Raw genomic sequence first — 6,905 nt, 5'->3', positions numbered from 1 at the left:
ACCAGCCAGCGCTGCCTGTCGCGCATGTGCTGTTCTTGTGGGGTTCGCTTTGGCTGCTGTAACGGTCGTTCCTCGTCGCCGCGTGTAGTTCTCGTAATTGCGAGCGTTCCACCAAGTCTAAAGCGTTTTAGAGGCTTTGTATTGTTGTTCTCACCTGATGCTGTCGTTCTTGCAACCCGTCTGATATTGCAACTGTCTGTAAGTGGAAGCGTTTCTTCTAACCGCGAGCAGACCAGTCGGTCTCGTTTGACATATCAAAGAGTGAAGACGCTGCCTTGCATGTGAAGCCAAATCGTTCTTCGCCTTCAGGATTTTTGCCGTTTCAGGTGTGTAATTAATATAACTGTGAAGTAATATGTTCGACTGCGCCATGCATTCTCATTGTCCGTTTTCCTCTATTTGCAGGGATCTGCACAACGACATGGAGATAGAACGCCAAGTGAAGTCGACTGTATGCTTTGTGCAGACGGTATGTCATATGTCTCTACACTGCTCTACATATAGGTGTCCTGCCATCGTAGTTTCTGGAACGATATTTCTTGCAGGTTCAGCGTGTATGACGGAGCGGCCTCCAGCAAGAGAAACTCGAGCACCGTGTTGAAATGCGGTGGGGACTCGTGCTCTATATGACAACGCTTAGAAGTGCTTTTTCTGAAGAAAAACAATTTGGACCGGAAATGAGGACCTAGGTGTGCTCTTTTGCGTTGTTGTTCACCGTTCGATCATTACCAATTTTTGTGCCCCCGTGAGTTCAACGCTCAGGTATGTTGATGATAAATGGATATGCGTTAAAAGGTACGTACTCCGGAGTGGTGAATTGTTGTGGTGAAGTGATTTGTTGCTGCTATCTCCTGTTTCGTGAGGGTTCTTGTCGGTACTCATATACCGCAGGCATGAGGGGCTTTCTTTGCAGAACATTTCAGTAAACCAAGACTGCAGCATTTTCAAGATTGCCATAACCAGCATCAATGCAGCTCTCATGTCAACATCAGCATCAAGACAGCTCTGATGCTAGCATCAGCCAGGGCAGCTCTGATATTAACATCATCATCAGAGCAGCTGTGATGTTAACATCAGATCTGATGTGATTTGGGACACTGTCTTGATGCTAACATCAGCATCAGAGCAGCTCTGATGTTAACATCAGCTGGTGTTAGCATCAAGACAGTGTCCCAAATCACACCAGACCTGATGTCGCTTTTTTTTTCAATAGGGATGCTTCTCCTTGACCATGTTCTTTTTTTTTTTTTTTGCTTATTGACGTTTTTGTGAAGGAACGCTGGATATGTGCACACCATTGACTGTCAGCTCTAGTCCCGGTCAGCTGTCATTTTTTACAGTTTTCGTTGTAGTAATTGCTAGTCATTTGCACCAAAAGCGCTGGATGTGAACTATTTTCTTTTTCCTGGACCTGCATTTCTCCCAGTCGTTGGCTTTGTCATTTTTTCATAATTAAACTTTTCTCTTGGTAACTCATGAGTTTCATATTCCCTACGCTGTGCATTTTACCATTTTTGATAAAGCTCATTCCACATACCGTGCATGGACTATTTTGTGCTGACGTGCAGCAATTGTTCCGTTACGTCTAATGTTACATGCCATTCATTTTTGTGTCTGGGCAGTACTGAAGCGTGAGCAGATAGGCCGACTGCCTATTACTGCATAACTTTGTTTTCTTTGAGACACCACCACTTGTGCAGGCAGACCGCCTCTTGCTGTATACTTTTTCTTTCTTTTAAGACACCGTTGACGTGCCAGTGGTTACGCAGGCAGGCTGCATATTACTGTATACCATTTGCCCCCATGCAGCAATTTTACCGTTACGACTAATATTAATGCTACAAGCCGTTCATTTCTGCCTGGGCCACTACCGAAGTGCAAGTGGTTAGGCAGACTGCCTACTACTGCATACCTTTTTTGTTTCCTTTGAGAGACCACCTCTTACTGTGTACGCCCCCCCCCCCCCCCCGTTTTGAGACACCATTGAAGGGCCAGTGGTTACGCAGGCAGGCTGGATATTAACGGTAGACCATTTCCACCCTTTTCTTTTCAGGCTACATTGCCAATGACAGTAGTTATGCGGACAGGCTTCATATTTCTGTATACCCCTCTTTTTTTGTTTTTCATTTCAGACACAATCGGCATGCATTGGGTGATGCAGGCAGACTGCTTAGTATGCACCACTCGTCGTTTAGTCTATTGAGGTGCTACAAGTGTTGTTTCAGTCTATTTCCTCTCCGAAAATAAAATGTTGGACTCTACACACACTGTTTACACTCGAAATTATTGTACTTATTAAAAATAAGCATATTAATGCTAAAATATGCATGGGGGAAAATATGCATGGGGGGAGCCCCTGCCAGCATTATCGGGGATCCGTCGGGGACCTGCTGGGAACGAATACTTGCTGCCGATGTCGGTCCTTAATCATCCCGGTGTTGCAAACTGGAGGAAGGACCGGTATCGGCTGGTGGCATGCACCCGACTTTGTAGGATTTTTTCCCGATGCTGGACCGGCTTCGCCCCGGTCCTTTGTGCTGCTTGGGTAGATTCCTGGAGCGTTGAACGGAGCGATGTGATAACATTCGGTTCATGTCTAGTTTAGCGGCGCCACTCGATTTCAAACATCTAATCTACATACCTGGATGGAATTTTGCATGGTGCATCGTAATCCAGAATAATCAAGCGGCAGTCGGTTCCACAATTTCATCCAGAGATCAGTTTCCCCGGGAAAGTTTCGGCAGCGGCGACCATGTCATCTCCATACGCTCATTGTTTACCTATGACAGCTTACGCACATCTCGCACTCTTCCCAGCATGCCTTTTGCCTGTTCGTTGCTAGTGAGGAAAACCAAGCTCTATGGCTGATGCGTAGGAGTACCCCAATTGATACCCGTCGAGATCTAGTGCTTTCATTGTGCATTCTTGGCAACGAGCGAGGGGGAACAGGCGAAATGCATGGTGGGAAGAGTGCGAGGTGTGCGTACGCTGTCATAGGTAAACAATGGGCGCATGGAGATGACATGGTCGCCGCTGCCGAAACTTTCCCGGAGAAAACTGATCTCTGGAGGAATTTGTGGAACCGACCGCCGCATGATTATTCTGGATTATGATGCACCATGCAAAATTCCATCCATTAGTAGATTAGAAGTTTTAAATCGAGTGGCGCCGCTAAACTAGACATGGGCCTAACATGGTCAGTTTCTTTAATTAGCAACATGTCCGACTCAATGGTGCACAGTCGATCACTGATAGACGACATGGAAGCGTCAGTGGTCAACTGCCTCTGCTGCAAAGTTTTACTTCGGCAAGGATTTCATTCTGCCCTTCACTAAGCTTAGAGAGAACACTGAGGGATTTCAGTATTTCGTCCAGCTTAACATCAGTGACAGGACCAGGATTCAATTCAACGTCTCCACTGCATACTAAAACAATGACACAACGGCACAAGGATGAGCAATATTCGAACAATGCAAGGAGGGATGGGTGTGGGCTCGGCAAAAGTACAAGACATATATCATTACTACGAAAGGCGTGCAAGTTGGAGTTTCGAGAACTAACCTGAAGTGCAAAAAGCAGAAGATTTCTTAGGAACATTCTGTTCGGTGTATCACGGAGCCCACTGAAGAACAGAGATGCAGACGGGGTCGTTTTGTAGTCTTCAGATGACGTAATAGACGGTGCTCCCACAAACGAAGATAACGAAAGGTGAAAGCAAAGGGCGTGGTCGATGTCACTATCCGCACGAGGAACGGTAAAACTCGTGAACGGAGGCTGCCCGTACGATGTCAACAGCTGTATTGTCTGCAGTGCAAAAAGCAGACCCTAGTAACACAAAATGTTGCCGGAACATTGTTACAATGTTGCCCCCAAACGTTGTCAAAACGTGGCTAATGTCCTTTTGAAGCCACATCCTAGTAACGTTACATGCGAACATTGCTCCAACATTGCCACTATGCAGAGTTGTACGTAACGCGTTACTAGTAATTGCGTTACTAGTAATCAATTACTTTTTCAGTAATTTTTTAAAGTAATCAATTAATTTCGCGAGCAAGTAATTTTCCAAGTAATCTGATTACAATTTTCAGTAATCAATTACTGAGTAATCGATTACTTTTTTAACCTTCTGTGAACAATGGCAACCCTTTTCGGCAAGCCAATCTATTCTTCTGTTCCACAACGAGTTCGACTCAAGCAATGACGCAGAGGTCACTGTGACGGCTGTCTCTAGTCCGCACGTGTTCCATGCGCACCACAGTAATATGATAATCCCTTACAACCGCGACCTCATCTGGGACAGGAGGCGAGACCGATCGCAATAATAGGTAGAGCGACGTGTGTGACTCACTGACCAGCCTAAACAAGAATGTACTAGGATTAAAGACTTTTCTAGTACATTCTACCCAAGCCTAAGTGGTCGTTGCTTATGATCCATAAACGAGGGACCAATAGACGCTGGAAAAACCCGTCCTATGTCATATAGTCTCCCCTTCAACCGACGGCTGTCACTCGTATGCGGTCTGCTCTGCTGGCAAGATGTCGACTTTTCCGCCTGATTCTCCGTGGCCCCTGTTGTCAGAGATGTTTGCGGTTGTTGCGGGCAAGGACGTAAACAACCATTCGTTTAAATGTATGCTATGTCTTCCCAAAGAGAAGATCTTATCCTGCTCCAAAGCTACGAATTCCAACCTCCGGAAGCACGTCAAGGTATGTAGGAAATGTTGTAGCCGGCGTATTACTGTACTGGTGATTGCATCAATTTGTCGAGGAAGCATACATTTAGTAGCGTATGAAATGTTAATTGGGTGCGACATTTCCAGAGCCAGCACGCTTCCCAAATGGCAAGATTCGAGCGATTGGCGAAGAAAAGGGCAGCGGCTGACGTCGAACAAAGACCCGACAGCGCGTGCAAACAACCAAGACTTGACTTAACATCTTCACGTGTGCGCGTAACCCAAACAAAGGTTGACGACATGGTTGTAAACTTTGTCGTTGACACCATGCAGCCATACTCCGTTGTTGAGGCATCTAGCTTCGTGAACTTAGTGAGGAACCTAGCGCCCGCTTCAAGGGTTCTGACGCGAAGGATGCTGATGGGTCGTATTAACGAAAAATACGAGGCAATGAGAGCGCACCTTATCACGGGCTTGGAGAGCGTGCCTTACGTCTCGGCGACTGCAGATTGTTGAACAACCTCCAGACGGTATGATGATGCTTTCTTTGTCTCCTCTAGGAAAGTGTACATTTCTGCCTGGAGTGTACATTTCATATGTGCCTGTGATGTGTTATTTCCAGTGCCTACTTTCCTGGCTCGAGCCCCAGAGTCTGCTCAGGAAACATGCAGTCCTTGCTTGCCGCCGGATGCGAGGGTCGATATCCTACGACCGAATTGCTGACGTTCTTAATCAGACGTTTGATGAGTTTGGGCTGCACGGCAAAGTCACCAAGGTCGTTACCGACAACGGCATTAACTTTGTAAAGGCCTTCAGGTATGCATGTTGTAGCCTGTACTTTATACTTTCTTAGAAGCAGGGTTTGAGACAAGCACTTCGCATACGCAGAATGCTAGGAGATACACGGCAAAGCCCGAACGCCGATGAGGATGTGGACACCTTGGCAGACCCGGTAGACGTCACTACGTTGTTGGACGAAATTGAGCATGGAGACGTTCGTGCGCGTCTTCCCCCTCATCATCGCTGCTCTGCACACACCCTGAATTTAGTCGCCACAGTGGATGCTGCAAAAGCGGAGTCCCACGAAATTTTTTCGATGCCACTTGCCTCTGTACTCCGTACCAGTCGCGGCCTCTGGAACAAGCAGGGGCAGTCGGCTACAGCTGCCGAAACTATTCACCGACATTGTGGACGAGCGCTACAGAGACCGGTTACTACTAGATGGAACTCCCTTTTCGATGCCATAACCTGCTTGGTAGAGCTGGACGCCGTTGGTAAAGATCTCGATGGGATGTGTAGGGCGCTGCAGGTCCCTCCATTTCAACGCCCGCGGGATCTGCTCTTCATGAAGGAGTACTGCGAGGTAAGCCAGCGCTAAGCAAGGTGACCCTCAGTGTCCGTGCTGTGCAGTTGTACCCCATGTTTAATGCCTTTTTATGTTATTAGGTCATGAAGCCCGTAGCCTGCGCTTTAGACATCTTGCAGAGGGATGATGTGTACATTGGCCATCTACTTCCCACTATTAGCGTGTTGAAGGAGCGCCTGCAGCACCTCAGCATCTCGGGGCTCAGGTACTGCTCTCCTCTGGTTGTTGCTCTCTTGGAAGGTGTCGCCGCAAGGTGGGTCCTTTCCTGATCTCTATAACGAGCTCTTGGACTGCTGCATTCTAGTGTCCGTTTCGTTCTTTCTTCGCATTCTAGTTATCCGTTTCGTCCTTTCTTCGTTTCTGCTACGTGTTCACAGCAGACTGTGTGGAGAGTTTTGCTTTCAACCGTCATGTGGTACCGCTTTTCAGGTTCGACCATTTATACGACGACAGAGATCTTCTCCTTGCGTCGATTGTAATTCCCCGCTTTAAGGATCGCTGGCTGGAGGACGAATCACGACGACAAGAAATTATTCAGCTCCTGACAGAGGAAGTAGCCCGCCCCTGCTACCAGAACAACCATGCAGAAGACGACCGGCAGCTGCTTGGGAAGGACAGTGAAGACGACTATTTTAGTTTCGTCTTCCCAGTGGCCGAGGAAAGCGGGAGAAGCGTTGTGTCCAGATACCTTGCCTGCCCCAGCAACAGCCCATTGACCGCTCTCGCTGAACACGATGTTGTGAGGAAGGTGTTCTTGCGGTATAATACGGCGCTTCCCTCGAGCGCGGCCGTGGAAAGGGTCTTTAGCATCGCCGCGGACATTATGACACGTGAGCGCGCAAAAGTGACAGACGAGAACTTTGAGC

General features: G+C 47.6%; 1 pseudogene; it reads left to right on the top strand.

Moving 5' to 3' along the window:
- The first annotated feature begins 4,802 nt into the window (after nt 1-4,802).
- LOC135372684 (uncharacterized) lies at nt 4,803-6,051 on the top strand (annotated as a pseudogene).
- Nucleotides 6,052-6,905: the final 854 nt, after the last annotated feature.

Source organism: Ornithodoros turicata, unplaced genomic scaffold, assembly GCF_037126465.1.
Source record: "Ornithodoros turicata isolate Travis unplaced genomic scaffold, ASM3712646v1 Chromosome16, whole genome shotgun sequence".
Classification (NCBI taxonomy): domain Eukaryota; kingdom Metazoa; phylum Arthropoda; class Arachnida; order Ixodida; family Argasidae; genus Ornithodoros; species Ornithodoros turicata.
This window is presented reverse-complemented; position numbering and strand designations above follow the sequence as displayed.